Source organism: Somniosus microcephalus, chromosome 6 (genome assembly GCF_052327205.1).
Source record: "Somniosus microcephalus isolate GS21.2 chromosome 6, FLI_Smic_1.0, whole genome shotgun sequence".
Lineage (NCBI taxonomy): Eukaryota > Metazoa > Chordata > Chondrichthyes > Squaliformes > Somniosidae > Somniosus > Somniosus microcephalus.
Genome location: NC_140992.1, coordinates 248,139,217 through 248,155,382, shown reverse-complemented (window position 1 = coordinate 248,155,382; position 16,166 = coordinate 248,139,217). Strand labels below are relative to the sequence as shown.

At 51.6% G+C, this 16,166-nt stretch overlaps 1 protein-coding gene across 1 annotated transcript in view; it reads left to right on the top strand.

Moving 5' to 3' along the window:
- zfhx3b (zinc finger homeobox 3b) overlaps positions 1 to 16,166 on the top strand; it is a 922,100-nt gene that overhangs the window by 827,743 nt on the left and 78,191 nt on the right. The window lies entirely within an intron of this gene.

Genomic DNA, 16,166 nt, shown 5'->3' with positions numbered 1-16,166 from the left:
AGATGGAAGGTGAGCATGTGTAGATGGAAGGTGAGCGTGTGTAGATGGAAGCTGAGCGTGTGCAGATGGAATGTGAGCGTGTGCAGATGGAAGCTGAGCGTGTGTAGATGGACGGTGAGCGTGTGCAGATGGACGGTGAGTGTGTGCAGATGGAAGGTGAGCGTGTATAGATGGAAGGTGAGCGTCTGTAGATGGACGGTGAGCATGTGTAGATGGAAGCTGAGCGTGTGTAGATGGAAGGTGTGCATCTGTACATGGAAAGTCTCCGTGCGTAGATGGAAGGTGTCCGTGTATCGATGGAAGTTGAGCTTGCGTAGATGAACGGTGAGCGTGCGTAGATGGACGGTGAGCATGTGTAGATGGAAGGTTAGCGTGTGTAGATGGACGGTGAGCATGTGTACATGGAAGGTGAGCGTGTGTAGATGGAAGGTGAGCGTGTGTCGACGGTAGGTGAGCATGTGTAGACGGAATGTGAGCATGTGTAGATGGAAGGTGAGCGTTTGTAGGTGGAAGGTAAGCATGTGTACGTGGATGGTGAGCGTGTGTAGATGGAAGTTGAGCATGGGTAGATGGAAGGTGAGCGTGTGTAGATGGAAGGTGAGCGTGTGCAGATATAAGGTGAGTGACTGTAGATTGAAAGTGAGCATGTGTAGATGGACGGTGAGCATGTGTAGATGAAAGGTGAGCATGTGTAGATGGAAGGTGAGTGTGTGTAGATGCAAGGTCAGCAAGTGTAGATCGACGGTGAGCATGTGCAGACGAAAGGTGAGCGTGTGCAGACGAAAGGTGAGCGTGAGTAGATGGAAGGTGAGCGTGTGTAGATAGAAGGTGAGTGTGTGTAGATGGAAGGTGAGCGTGTGTAGATGGAAGGAGAGCATGTATAGATGGAAGGTGAGCGTGTGTCGATGGAAGGTGAGCGTGTGTAGATGGAAGGTGAGCGTGTGTAGATGGAAATTGAGCGTGTGTAGATGCAAGGTCAGCGGGTGTAGATGCAAGATGAGCGTGTGTAGATGGAAGGTGAGCGTGTGTAGATGGAAGGTGAGCATGTGTAGATGGAAGATGAGCGTGTGTAGATGGAAGGTGAGCGTGTGAAGATGGACGGTGAGCGTGTGTAGACGAAAGGTGAGCGTGTGTCGATGGAAGGTGAGCGTCTGTAGATGGAAGGTGAGCGTGAGTAGATGGAAGGTGAGCGTGTGTAGATGGAAGGTGAGCGTGAGTAGATGGAAGGTGAGCGTGTGTAGATGGAAGGTGAGCGTGTGTAGATGGAAGGTGAACGTGTGTAGATGGAAGGTGTGCGTGTGTCGATGGAAGGTGAGCATGTGTAGATGGAAGGTGAGCATGTGTAGATGGAAGGTGAGCGTGTGTAGATGGAAGGTGTGCGTGTGTACACGGAAGGTGTGCGTGTTTAGACGGTAGGTGAGCCTGTGTAGACGGAAGGTGAGCATGTGTAGATGGAAGGTGAACGTGTGTAGATGGAAGGTGAGCGTGAGTAGATGGAAGTTGAGCATGTGTAGATGGAAGGTGAGCATGTGTAGATGGAAGGTGAGCGTGTGTAGATGGAAAGCGAGCGCGTGTAGATGGAAAGCAAGCGTGTGTAGATGGAAGGTGTCCGTGTGTAGATGGAACGTGAGCGTGTGCAGATGGAAAGCGAGTGTGTGTAGATGGAAGGTGTCCGTGTGTAGATGTAAGGTGAGCGTGTGTAGATGGACAGTGAGCGTGTGTAGATGGACGGTGAGCATGTGTAGATGGACGGTGAGCGTGTGTAGATGGATGGTGAGCGTGTGTAGATGAAAGGTGAGCATGTGTAGATGGAAGGTGAGCGTGTGTAGATGGAAGGTGAGCGTGTGTAGATGGAAGGTGAGTGTGTGTCGATGGAAGGTGAGCGTGTGTAGACGGAAGGTGAGCGTGTGTAGACGGAAAGTGTCCGTGTGTAGAGGGAAGGTTAGCGTGTGTAGATGGAAGGTGAGCGTGTGTACATGGAAGGTGAGCGTGTGTAGATGGAAGGTGTCCATGTGTAGATGGAAGGTGAGTGTGTGTAGATCGAAGGTGAGCGTGTGTAGATGGACGGTGAGCGTGTGTAGATGGAAGGTGAGCGTGTGTAGATGGACGATGAGAGTATGTAGATGGAAGGTGAGCGTGTGTAGATGAAAGCTGAGCGTGTGCAGATGGAAGGTGAGCATGTGTAGATGGAAGCTGAGCGTGTGTAGATGGAAGCTGAGCGTGTGTGGATGGAAGGTGTGCGTCTGCAGATGGAAGGTCACCGTGTGTCGATGGAAGGTGTCCGTGCGTAGATGGAAGTTGAGCTTGCGTAGATGGACGGTGAGCGTGCGTAGATGGATGGTGAGCGTGTGTAGATGGAAGGTTAGCGTGTGTAGATGGACGGTGAGCATGTGTACATGGAAGGTGAGCATGTGTAGATGGACGGTGAGCGTGTGTAGATGGAAGGTGAGCGTGTGTAGATGGAAGGTGAGCGTGAGTAGATGGAAGGTGGGAGTGTGTAGATGGAAGGTGCGCGTGTGTAGATGGAAGGTGAGCGTGTGTAGATGGAACGTGAGCGTGTGTAGACGGAAGGTGAACGTGTGTAGACGGAAAGTGTCCGTGTGTAGAGGGAAGGTGAGCGTCTGTACATGGAAGGTGAGCGTGTGTAGATGGAAGGTGAGCGTGTGTAGATGAAAGGTGAGCGTGTGTAGATGGAAGGTGAGCGTGTGTAGATTGAAGGTGTCTGTGTGTAGATAGAAGGTGTCCGTGTGTAGATGGAAGGTGAGCGTGTGTAGATGGAATGTGAGCGTGTGTAGATGGCAGGTGAGCATGTGTAGATGGAACGTCAGCGTGTGTAGTTGGAAGGTGAGCGTGTGTAGATGGAAGGTGAGCGTGTGCAGATGGATGGTGAGCGTGTGTAGATGGAAGGTGAGCGTGTGTAGATGGAACGTCAGCGTGTGTAGATGGAAGGTGAGCGTGTGTAGATGGACGGTGAGCATGCGTAGATGCAAGGTCAGCGTGTGTAGATGGAAGGTGTCCATGTGTAGATGGAAGGTGAGCGTGCGTAGATGGAAAGCGAGCATGTGTAGATGGAAGGTGTCCGTGTGTCGATGGAAGGCGAGCGTGTGTAGATGGAAGGCGAGCGTGTGTAGATGGAAGGTGAGCGTGTGTAGATGGAAGGTGAGCGTGTGTAGATGGAAGGTGAGCGTGTGTAGATGGAAGGTCAGTGTGTGTAGACGGAAAGTGTCCGTGTGTAGACAGAAAGTGAGCATGTGTAGATGGAAGGTGAGCGTGTGTCGATGGAATGTGAGCGTGTGTAGATGGAAGGCGAGCGTGTGTAGATGGAAGGTGAGCGTGTGTACATGGAAGGTGAGCATGTGTAGATGGAAGGTGAGTGTGTGTAGATGGAAGGTGAGCGTGTGTAGATGGAATGTGAGCGTGTGTCGATGGAAGGTGAGCGTATGTAGATGGAAGGTGAGCATGTGAAGATGGATGGTGAGCGTGTGTAGATGGAAGGTAAGCGTGTGTAGATGAAAGGTGAGCATGTGTAGATGGAAGGTGAGCGTGTGTAGATGGAAGCTGAGCGTGTGTAGATGGAAGCTGAGCGTGTGTAGATAGAAGGTGTGCATCTGTAGATGGAAGGTCTTCGTGCGTAGATGGAAGGTGTCCATGCGTAGATGGACGTTGAGCGTGCGTAGATGGACGGTGAGCGTGCGTAGATGGACGGTGAGCGTGTGTAGATGGAAGGTGAGCGTCTGTAGATGTACGGTGAGCGTGTGAACATGGAAGGTGAGCGTATGTAGATGGAAGGTGAGCTTGAGTAGATGGACGGTGAGCGTGTGTAGATGGAAGGTGAGCATGTGTAGATGGACGGTGAGCATGTGTAGATGCAAGGTCAGCGTCTGTAGATGCAAGATGAGCGTGTGGAGATGGAAGGTCAGAGTGTGTAGATGGAAGGTATCCGTGTGTAGATGGAAGGTGAGCGTGTGTAGATGGAAGGTGTGCGTCTGTAGATGGAAGGTGAGCGTGTGTAGATGGACGGTGAGCGTGTGTAGATGGAAGGTGAGCGTGTGTAGATGGAAGGTGAGCGTGAGTAGATGAAAGGTGAGCGTGTGCAGATTGAAGGTGTCCGTCTGTAGATAGAAGGTGTCCGTGTGCAGATGGAAGGTGAGCGTGTGTAGATGGAAGGTGAGCGTCGGTAGACGAAAGGTGAACGTGTGTAGACGGAAGGTGAGCGTGCGTAGACGGAAGGTGAGCATGTGTAGATGGAAGGTGAGCGTGTGTAGATGGAAGGTGAGCGTGTGTAGATGGAAGGTGAGCGTGTGTAGATGAAAGGTGAGCGTGTGTAGATGGATGGTGAGCGTGTGTAGATGGAAGCTGAGTGTGTGTAGATAGAAGGTGAGCGTGTGTAGATTGACGGTGAGCGTATGTAGATGGCAGGTGAGCGTGTGTAGATGAAAGGTGAGCGTGTGTAGATGGAAGGTGAGCACGTGTAGATGGAAGCTGAGCGTGTGTAGATGGAAGCTGAGCGTGTGTAGATGGAAGGTGTGCGTCTGTAGATGGAACGTGTGCGTCTGTAGATGGAAGGTCTCCGTGCGTGGATGGAAGATGTCCGTGCGTAGATGGAAGTTGAGCTTGCGTAGATGGACAGTGAGCGTGCGTAGATGGATGGTGAGCGTGTGTAGATGGAAGGTTAGCGTGTGTACATGGAAGGTGAGCGTGTGTAGATGGACGGTGAGCGTGTGTAGATGGAAGGTGAGCGTGTGTCGATGGAAGGTGAGCGTGAGTAGATGGAAGGTGGGAGTGTGTACATGGAAGGTGAGCGTGTGTAGATGGAAGGTGAGCGTGTGTAGAGGGAAGGTGAGCATGTGTAGATGGAAGGTGAGCCTGTGTAGATGGAAGGTGAGTGTGTGTAGATCGAAGGTGAGCGTGTGTAGATGGACGGTGAGCGTGTGTAGATGGAGGTTAGCGTTTGTAGATGGAAGGTGAGCGTGTGTAGATGGAACGTGAGCATGTGTAGGTGGACGGTGAGAGTATGTAGATGGAAGGTGAGCGTGTGTAGATGAAAGGTCAGCGTGTGTAGATGGAAGGTGAGCGTGTGTAGATGGAAGCTGAGCGTGTGTAGATGGAAGGTGTGTGTCTGTAGATGGAAGGTCACCGTGTGTAGATGGAAGGTGTCCGTGCGTAGATGGAAGTTGAGCTTGCGTAGATGGACGGTGAGCGTGCGTAGATGGATGGTGAGCGTGTGTAGATTGAAGGTTAGCGTGTGTAGATGGACGGTGAGCATGTGTACATGGAAGGTGAGCGTGTGTAGATGGACGGTGAGCGTGTGTAGATGCAACGTGAGCGTGTGTAGATGGAGGGTGAGCGTGAGTAGATGGAAGGTGGGAGTGTGTAGATGGAAGGTGAGCGTGTGTAGATGGAAGGTGAGCATGTGTAGATGGAAGGTGAGCATTTGTAGATGCAAGGTGAGCGTGTGTAGATGGAATGTGTCCATGTTTAGATGGAAGGTGAGCGTGTGTAGATGGAAGGTGTGCGTGTGTAGATGGAAGGTGAGCGTGTGTAGATGGAAGGTGTGCGTGTGTAGATGGAAGGTGAGCGTGTGTAGATGGAAGGTGAGCGTGTATAGAGGGTAGGTGAGCGTGTGTACTTGGAAGTGGAGCATGTGTAGATGGAAGGTGAGCATGTGTAGATGGAAGGGGAGCGTGTGTAGATGGAAGGTGAGCGTGTGTAGATGGAAAGTGTCCGTGTGTAGAGGGAAGGTGAGCGTGTGTAGATGGAAGGTGAGCATGTGTAGATGGAAGGTGAGCGTGTGTAGATGGAATGTGAGCGTGTGTTGATGGAAGGTGAGCATGTTTACGTGGAAGGTGTGAGTGTGTAGATGGAAGGTGAGCGTGTGTAGATGCAAGGTGAGCGTGTGCAGATGGAAGGTAAGAGTGTGTACATGGAAGGTGAGCGTGTGTAGATGGAAGGTGAGCGTGTGTAGATGGAAGGTGAGCGTGTGTAGATGGAAGGTGAGCGTGTGTCGATGGAAGGTGAGCGTGTGTAGACGGAAAGTGTCTGTGTGTAGAGGGAAGGTCAGCGTGTGTAGATGGAAGGTGAGCGTGTGTAGATGGAATGTGAGCGTGTGTAGATGGAAGGTGAGCATGTGTACGTGGAAGGTGAGCGTGTGTAGATGGAAGGTGAGCGTGTGTAGATGGAACTTGAGCGTGTGTAGATGGAAGGTGAGCATGTGTAGATGGAAGGCGAGCGTGTGTAGATGGAAGGTGAGAGTGTGGACATGGAAGGTGAGTGTGTGTAGATGGAAGGTGAGCGTGTGTAGATGGAAGGTGAGCGTGTGTAGGTGGAATGTGAGCGTGTGTACGTGGAAGGTGAGCGTGTGTAAATGGAAGGTGAGTGTGTGTAGATGTAAGGTGAGCGTGTGTAGATGGAAGGTGAGCGTGTGTAGATGGAAGCTGAGCGTGTGTAGATGGAAGGTGAGCGTGTGTAGATGAAAGGTGACTGTGTGTAGATGGAAGGTGAGCGTGTGTAGATGGAAGGTGCGCGTGTGTAGATGGACGGTGAGCGTGTGTAGATGGAAGGTGAGCGTGTGTAGATGGAAGGTGAGCGTGTGCAGATGGACGGTGAACGTGTGTAGATGAAAGGTGAGCATGTGTAGATGGAAGGTGAGCATGTGTAGATGGAAGGTGAGTGTGTGCAGATGGAACGTGAGCGTGTGTAGTTGGAAGGTGAGCGTGTGGAGATGGAAGGTGAGCGTGTGCAGATGGATGGTGAGCGTGTGTAGATGGAAGGTGAGCGTGTGTAGATGGAACGTCAGTATGTGTAGATGGAAGGTGAGCGTGTGTAGATGGACGGTGAGCATGCGTAGATGCAAGGTCAGCGTGTGTAGATGGAAGGTGTCCATGTGTAGATGGAAGGTGAGCGTGCGTAGATGGAAAGCGAGCATGTGTAGATGGAAGGTGTCCGTGTGTCGATGGAAGGCGAGCGTGTGTCGATGGAAGGCGAGCGTGTGTAGATGGAAGGTGAGCGTGTGTAGATTGAAGGTGAGCTTGTGTAGATGAAAGGTGAGCGTGTGTAGATGAAAGGTGAGCGTGTGTAGATGGAAGGTCAGCGTGTGTCGATGGAATGTGAGCGTGTGTAGATGGAAGGCGAGCGTGTGTAGATGGAAGGTGAGCGTGTGTACATGGAAGGTGAGCGTGTGTACATGGAAGGTGAGCATGTGTAGATGGAAGGTGAGTGTGTGTAGATGTAAGGTGAGCGTGTGTCGATGGAATGTGAGCGTGTGTCGATGGAAGGTGAGCGTATGTAGATTGAAGGTGAGCGTGTGAAGATGGACGGTGAGCGTGTGTAGATGGAAGGTGAGCGTGTGTAGATGGAAGGTGAGCGTGTGTCGATGGAAGGTGAGCGTGTGTAGATGGAAGGTGAGCGTGTGTAGATGGAAGGTGAGCGTGTGTCGATGGAAGGTGAGCGTGTGTAGACGGAAAGTGTCTGTGTGTAGAGGGAAGGTCAGCGTGTGTAGATGGAAGGTGAGCGTGTGTAGATGGAATGTGAGCATGTGTAGATGGAAGGTGAGCATGTGTACGTGGAAGGTGAGCGTGTGCAGATGGAAGGTGAGCGTGTGTAGATGGAACTTGAGCGTGTGTAGATGGAAGGTGAGCATGTGTAGATGGAAGGCGAGCGTGTGTAGATGGAAGGTGAGAGTGTGTACATGGAAGGTGAGTGTGTGTAGATGGAAGGTGAGCGTGTGTAGATGGAAGGCGAACATGTGTAGATGGAAGGTGAGCGTGTGTAGATGGAAGGTGAGCGTGTGTAGGTGGAATGTGAGCGTGTGTACGTGGAAGGTGAGCGTGTGTAAATGGAAGGTGAGTGTGTGTAGATGTAAGGTGAGCGTGTGTAGATGGAAGGTGAGCGTGTGTAGATGGAAGCTGAGCGTGTGTAGATGGAAGGTGAGCGTGTGTAGATGAAAGGTGACTGTGTGTAGATGGAAGGTGAGCGTGTGTAGATGGAAGGTGCGCGTGTGTAGATGGACGGTGAGCGTGTGTAGATGGAAGGTGAGCGTGTGTAGATGGAAGGTGAGCGTGTGCAGATGGACGGTGAACGTGTGTAGATGAAAGGTGAGCATGTGTAGATGGAAGGTGAGCATGTGTAGATGGAAGGTGAGCGTGTGTAGATGGAACGTGAGCGTGTGTAGTTGGAAGGTGAGCGTGTGTAGATGGAAGGTGAGCGTGTGCAGATGGATGGTGAGCGTGTGTAGATGGAAGGTGAGCGTGTGTAGATGGAACGTCAGTATGTGTAGATGGAAGGTGAGCGTGTGTAGATGGACGGTGAGCATGCGTAGATGCAAGGTCAGCGTGTGTAGATGGAAGGTGTCCATGTGTAGATGGAAGGTGAGCGTGCGTAGATGGAAAGCGAGCATGTGTAGATGGAAGGTGTCCGTGTGTCGATGGAAGGCGAGCGTGTGTAGATGGAAGGCGAGCGTGTGTAGATGGAAGGTGAGCGTGTGTAGATTGAAGGTGAGCGTGTGTAGATGAAAGGTGAGCGTGTGTCGATGAAAGGTGAGCGTGTGTAGATGGAAGGTCAGCGTGTGTAGACGGAAAGTGTCCGTGTGTAGACGGAAAGTGAGCGTGTGTAGATGGAAGGTGAGCGTGTGTCGATGGAATGTGAGCGTGTGTAGATGGAAGGCGAGCGTGTGTAGATGGAAGGTGAGCGTGTGTACATGGAAGGTGAGCATGTGTAGATGGAAGGTGAGTGTATGTAGATGTAAGGTGAGCGTGTGTCGATGGAATGTGAGCGTGTGTCGATGGAAGGTGAGCGTATGTAGATGGAAGGTGAGCGTGTGAAGATGGACGGTGAGCGTGTGTAGATGGAAGGTGAGCGTGTGTAGATGAAAGGTGAGCATGTGTAGATGGAAGGTGAGCGTGTGTAGATGGAAGCTGAGCGTGTGTAGATGGAAGCTGAGCGTGTGTAGATGGAAGGTGTGCATCTGTAGGTGGAAGGTCTCCGTGTGTAGATGGAAGGTGTCCATGCGTAGATGGACGTTGAGCGTGCGTAGATGGACGGTGACCGTGAGTAGATGGACGGTGAGCATGTGTAGATGGAAGGTGAGCGTGAGTTGATGGAAGGCGAGCGTGTGTAGATGGAAGGTGAGAGTGTGTACATGGAAGGTGAGTGTGTGTAGATGGAAGGTGAGCGTGTGTCGATGGAAGATGAACATGTGTAGATGGAAGGTGAGCGTGTGTAGATGGAAGGTGAGCGTGTGTAGATGGAATGTGAGCGTGTGTACGTGGTAGGTGAGCGTGTGTAAATGGAAGGTGAGTGTGTGTAGATGTAAGGTGAGCGTGTGTAGATGGAAGGTGAGCGTGTGTAGATGGAAGGTGAGCGTGTGTAGATGGAAGGTGAGCGTGTGTCGATGGAAGGTGAGCGTGTGTAGACGGAAAGTGTCTGTGTGTAGAGGGACGGTCAGCGTGTGTAGATGGAAGGTGAGCGTGTGTAGATGGAATGTGAGCATGTGTAGATGGAAGGTGAGCATGTGTACGTGGAAGGTGAGCGTGTGTAGATGGAAGGTGAGCGTGTGTAGATGGAACTTGAGCGTGTGTAGATGGAAGGTGAGCATGTGTAGATGGAAGGCGAGCGTGTGTAGATGGAAGGTGAGAGTGTGTACATGGAAGGTGAGTGTGTGTAGATGGAAGGTGAGCGTGTGTAGATGGAAGGTGCACGTGTGTAGATGGACGGTGAGCGTGTGTAGATGGAAGGTGAGCGTGTGTAGATGGAAGGTGAGCGTGTGCAGATGGACGGTGAACGTGTGTAGATGAAAGGTGAGCATGTGTAGATGGAAGGTGAGCATGTGTAGATGGAAGGTGAGCGTGTGTAGATGGAACGTGAGCGTGTGTAGTTGGAAGGTGAGCGTGTGTAGATGGAAGGTGAGCGTGTGCAGATGGATGGTGAGCGTGTGTAGATGGAAGGTGAGCGTGTGTAGATGGAACGTCAGTATGTGTAGATGGAAGGTGAGCGTGTGTAGATGGACGGTGAGCATGCGTAGATGCAAGGTCAGCGTGTGTAGATGGAAGGTGTCCATGTGTAGATGGAAGGTGAGCGTGCGTAGATGGAAAGCGAGCATGTGTAGATGGAAGGTGTCCGTGTGTCGATGGAAGGCGAGCGTGTGTAGATGGAAGGCGAGCGTGTGTAGATGGAAGGTGAGCGTGTGTAGATTGAAGGTGAGCGTGTGTAGATGAAAGGTGAGCGTGTGTCGATGAAAGGTGAGCGTGTGTAGATGGAAGGTCAGCGTGTGTAGACGGAAAGTGTCCGTGTGTAGACGGAAAGTGAGCGTGTGTAGATGGAAGGTGAGCGTGTGTCGATGGAATGTGAGCATGTGTAGATGGAAGGCGAGCGTGTGTAGATGGAAGGTGAGCGTGTGTACATGGAAGGTGAGCATGTGTAGATGGAAGGTGAGTCTGTGTAGATGTAAGGTGAGCGTGTGTCGATGGAATGTGAGCGTGTGTCGATGGAAGGTGAGCGTATGTAGATGGAAGGTGAGCGTGTGAAGATGGACGGTGAGCGTGTGTAGATGGAAGGTGAGCGTGTGTAGATGAAAGGTGAGCATGTGTAGATGGAAGGTGAGCGTGTGTAGATGGAAGCTGAGCGTGTGTAGATGGAAGCTGAGCGTGTGTAGATGGAAGGTGTGCATCTGTAGGTGGAAGGTCTCCGTGCGTAGATGGAAGGTGTCCATGCGTAGATGGACGTTGAGCGTGCGTAGATGGACGGTGACCGTGAGTAGATGGACGGTGAGCATGTGTAGATGGAAGGTGAGCGTGAGTTGATGGAAGGTGGGAGTGTGTACATGGAAGGTGAGCGTGTGTAGATGGAAGGTGAGCGTGTGTAGATGGAAGGCGAGCGTGTGTAGATGGAAGGTGAGAGTGTGTACATGGAAGGTGAGTGTGTGTAGATGGAAGGTGAGCGTGTGTAGATGGAAGGTGAACATGTGTAGATGGAAGGTGAGCGTGTGTAGATGGAAGGTGAGCGTGTGTAGATGGAATGTGAGCGTGTGTACGTGGAAGGTGAGCGTGTGTAAATGGAAGGTGAGTGTGTGTAGATGTAAGGTGAGCGTGTGTAGATGGAAGGTGAGCGTGTGTAGATGGAAGCTGAGCGTGTGTAGATGGAAGGTGAGCGTGTGTAGATGAAAGGTGACTGTGTGTAGATGGAAGGTGAGCGTGTGTAGATGGAAGGTGCGCGTGTGCAGATGGACGGTGAGCGTGTGTAGATGGAAGGTGAGCGTGTGTAGATGGAAGGTGAGCGTGTGCAGATGGACGGTGAACGTGTGTAGATGAAAGTTGAGCATGTGTAGATGGAAGGTGAGCATGTGTAGATGGAAGGTGAGCGTGTGTAGATGGAACGTGAGCGTGTGTAGTTGGAAGGTGAGCATGTGTAGATGGAAGGTGAGCGTGTGCAGATGGATGGTGAGCGTGTGTAGATGGAAGGTGAGCATGTGTAGATGGAACGTCAGTATGTGTAGATGGAAGGTGAGCGTGTGTAGATGGACGGTGAGCGTGTGTAGATGGACGGTGAGCATGCGTAGATGCAAGGTCAGCGTGTGTAGATGGAAGGTGTCCATGTGCAGATGGAAGGTGAGCGTGCGTAGATGGAAAGCGAGCATGTGTAGATGGAAGGTGTCCGTGTGTCGATGGAAGGCGAGCGTGTGTAGATGGAAGGCGAGCGTGTGTAGATGGAAGGTGAGCGTGTGTAGATTGAAGGTGAGCGTGTGTAGATGAAAGGTGAGCGTGTGTAGATGGAAGGTCAGCGTGTGTAGACGGAAAGTGTCCGTGTGTAGACGGAAAGTGAGCGTGTGTAGATGGAAGGTGAGCGTGTGTCGATGGAATGTGAGCGTGTGTAGATGGAAGGCGAGCGTGTGTAGATGGAAGGTGAGCGTGTGTACATGGAAGGTGAGCATGTGTAGATGGAAGGTGAGTGTGTGTAGATGGAAGGTGAGCGTGTGTCGATGGAATGTGAGCGTGTGTCGATGGAAGGTGAGCGTATGTAGATGGAAGGTGAGCGTGTGAAGATGGACGGTGAGCGTGTGTAGATGGAAGGTGAGCGTGTGTAGATGAAAGGTGAGCATGTGTAGATGGAAGGTGAGCGTGTGTAGATGGAAGCTGAGCGTGTGTAGATGGAAGCTGAGCGTGTGTAGATGGAAGGTGGGAGTGTGTACATGGAAGGTGAGCGTGTGTAGATGGAAGGTGAGCGTGTGTAGAGGGAAGGTGAGCATGTGTAGATGGAAGGTGAGCGTGTGTAGATGGAAGGTGAGTGTGTGTAGATCGAAGGTGAGCGTGTGTAGATGGACAGTGAGCGTGTGTAGATGGAGGTTAGCGTTTGTAGATGGAAGGTGAGCGTGTGTAGATGGAAGGTGAGCGTGTGTAGATGGAAGCTGAGCGTGTGTAGATGGAAGGTGTGCGTCTGTAGATGGAAGGTCACCGTGTGTAGATGGAAGGTGTCCGTGCGTAGATGGAAGTTGAGCTTGCGTAGATGGACGGTGAGCGTGCGTAGATGGATGGTGAGCGTGTGTAGATTGAAGGTTAGCGTGTGTAGATGGACGGTGAGCATGTGTACATGGAAGGTGAGCATGTGTAGATGGACGGTGAGCGTGTGTAGATGCAACGTGAGCGTGTGTAGATGGAGGGTGAGCGTGTGTAGATGGAAGGTGAGCATGTGTAGATGGAAGGTGAGCATTTGTAGATGCAAGGTGAGCGTGTGTAGATGGAATGTGTCCATGTTTAGATGGAAGGTGAGCGTGTGTAGATGGAAGGTGTGCGTGTGTAGATGGAAGGTGAGCGTGTGTAGATGGAAGGTGTGCGTGTGTAGATGGAAGGTGAGCGTGTGTAGATGGAAGGTGAGCGTGTATAGAGGGTAGGTGACCGTGTGTACTTGGAAGTGGAGCATGTGTAGATGGAAGGTGAGCATGTGTAGATGGAAGGGGAGCGTGTGTAGATGGAAGGTGAGCGTGTGTAGATGGAAAGTGTCCGTGTGTAGAGGGAAGGTGAGCGTGTGTAGATGGAAGGTGAGCATGTGTAGATGGAAGGTGAGCGTGTGTAGATGGAATGTGAGCGTGTGTAGATGGAAGGTGAGCATGTTTACGTGGAAGGTGTGAGTGTGTAGATGGAAGGTGAGCGTGTGTAGATGCAAGGTGCGCGTGTGTAGATGGAAGGTAAGAGTGTGTACATGGAAGGTGAGCGTGTGTAGATGGAAGGTGAGCGTGTGTAGATGGAAGGTGAGCGTGTGTAGATGGAAGGTGAGCGTGTGTCGATGGAATGTGAGCATGTGTAGATGGAAGGTGAGCATGTGTACGTGGAAGGTGAGCGTGTGTAGATGGAAGGTGAGCGTGTGTAGATGGAACTTGAGCGTGTGTAGATGGAAGGTGAGCATGTGTAGATGGAAGGCGAGCGTGTGTAGATGGAAGGTGAGAGTGTGTACATGGAAGGTGAGTGTGTGTAGATGGAAGGTGAGCGTGTGTAGATGGAAGGTGAACATGTGTAGATGGAAGGTGAGCGTGTGTAGATGGAAGGTGAGCGTGTGTAGGTGGAATGTGAGCGTGTGTACGTGGAAGGTGAGCGTGTGTAAATGGAAGGTGAGTGTGTGTAGATGGAAGGCGAGCGTGTGTAGATGGAAGGCGAGCGTGTGTAGATGGAAGGTGAGAGTGTACATGGAAGGTGAGTGTGTGTCGATGGAAGGTGAGCGTGTGTAGATGGAAGGTGAACATGTGTAGATGGAAGGTGAGCGTGTGTAGATGGAAGGTGAGCGTGTGTAGATGGAATGTGAGCGTGTGTACGTGGAAGGTGAGCGTGTGTAAATGGAAGGTGAGTGTGTGTAGATGTAAGGTGAGCATGTGTAGATGGAAGGTGAGCGTGTGTAGATGGAAGGTGAGCGTGTGTAGATGGAAGGTGAGCGTGTGTCGATGGAAGGTGAGCGTGTGTCGATGGAAGGTGAGCGTGTGTAGACGGAAAGTGTCTGTGTGTAGAGGGAAGGTCAGCGTGTGTAGATGGAAGGTGAGCGTGTGTAGATGGAATGTGAGCATGTGTAGATGGAAGGTGAGCATGTGTACGTGGAAGGTGAGCGTGTGTAGATGGAAGGTGAGCGTGTGTAGATGGAACTTGAGCGTGTGTCGATGGAAGGTGAGCATGTGTAGATGGAAGGCGAGCGTGTGTAGATGGAAGGTGAGAGTGTGTACATGGAAGGTGAGTGTGTGTAGATGGAAGGTGAGCGTGTGTAGATGGAAGGTGAACATGTGTAGATGGAAGGTGAGCGTGTGTAGATGGAAGGTGAGCGTGTGTAGGTGGAATGTGAGCGTGTGTACGTGGAAGGTGAGCGTGTGTAAATGGAAGGTGAGTGTGTGTAGATGTAAGGTGAGCGTGTGTAGATGGAAGGTGAGCGTGTGTAGATGGAAGCTGAGCGTGTGTAGATGGAAGGTGAGCGTGTGTAGATGAAAGGTGACTGTGTGTAGATGGAAGGTGAGCGTGTGTAGATGGAAGGTGCGCGTGTGTAGATGGACGGTGAGCGTGTGTAGATGGAAGGTGAGCGTGTGTAGATGGAAGGTGAGCGTGTGCAGATGGACGGTGAACGTGTGTAGATGAAAGGTGAGCATGTGTAGATGGAAGGTGAGCATGTGTAGATGGAAGGTGAGCGTGTGTAGATGGAACGTGAGCGTGTGTAGTTGGAAGGTGAGCGTGTGTAGATGGAAGGTGAGCGTGTGCAGATGGATGGTGAGCGTGTGTAGATGGAAGGTGAGCGTGTGTAGATGGAACGTCAGTATGTGTAGATGGAAGGTGAGCGTGTGTAGATGGACGGTGAGCATGCGTAGATGCAAGGTCAGCGTGTGTCGATAGAAGGTGTCCATGTGTAGATGGAAGGTGAGCGTGCGTAGATGGAAAGCGAGCATGTGTAGATGGAAGGTGTCCGTGTGTCGATGGAAGGCGAGCGTGTGTAGATGGAAGGCGAGCGTGTGTAGATGGAAGGTGAGCGTGTGTAGATTGAAGGTGAGCGTGTGTAGATGAAAGGTGAGCGTGTGTAGATGAAAGGTGAGCGTGTGTAGATGGAAGGTCAGCGTGTGTAGACGGAAAGTGTCCGTGTGTAGACGGAAAGTGAGCGTGTGTAGATGGAAGGTGAGCGTGTGTCGATGGAGTGTGAGCGTGTGTAGATGGAAGGCGAGCGTGTGTAGATGGAAGGTGAGCGTGTGTACATGGAAGGTGAGCATGTGTAGATGGAAGGTGAGTGTGTGTAGATGTAAGGTGAGCGTGTGTCGATGGAATGTGAGCGTGTGTCGATGGAAGGTGAGCATATATAGATGGAAGGTGAGCGTGTGAAGATGGACGGTGAGCGTGTGTAGATGGAAGGTGAGCGTGTGTAGATGAAAGGTGAGCATGTGTAGATGGAAGGTGAGCGTGTGTAGATGGAAGCTGAGCGTGTGTAGATGGAAGCTGAGCGTGTGTAGATGGAAGGTGTGCATCTGTAGGTGGAAGGTCTCCGTGCGTAGATGGAAGGTGTCCATGCGTAGATGGACGTTGAGCGTGCGTAGATGGACGGTGACCGTGAGTAGATGGACGGTGAGCATGTGTAGATGGAAGGTGAGCGTGAGTTGATGGAAGGTGGGAGTGTGTACATGGAAGGTGAGCGTGTGTAGATGGAAGGTGAGCGTGTGTAGATGGAAGGCGAGCGTGTGTAGATGGAAGGTGAGAGTGTGTACATGGAAGGTGAGTGTGTGTAGATGGAAGGTGAGCGTGTGTAGATGGAAGATGAACATGTGTAGATGGAAGGTGAGCATGTGTAGATGGAAGGTGAGCGTGTGTAGATGGAATGTGAGCGTGTGTACGTGGAAGGTGAGCGTGTGTAAATGGAAGGTGAGTGTGTGTAGATGTAAGGTGAGCGTGTGTAGATGGAAGGTGAGCGTGTGTAGATGGAAGCTGGGCGTGTGTAGATGGAAGGTGAGCGTGTGTAGATGAAAGGTGACTGTGTAGATGGAAGGTGAGCGTGTGTAGATGGAAGGTGAGCGTGTGCAGATGGACGGTGAACGTGTGTAGATGAAAGGTGAGCATGTGTAGATGGAAGGTGAGCATGTGTAGATGGAAGGTGAGCGTGTGTAGATGGAGCGTGAGCGTGTGTAGTTGGAAGGTGAGCGTGTGTGGATGGAAGGTGAGCATGTGCAG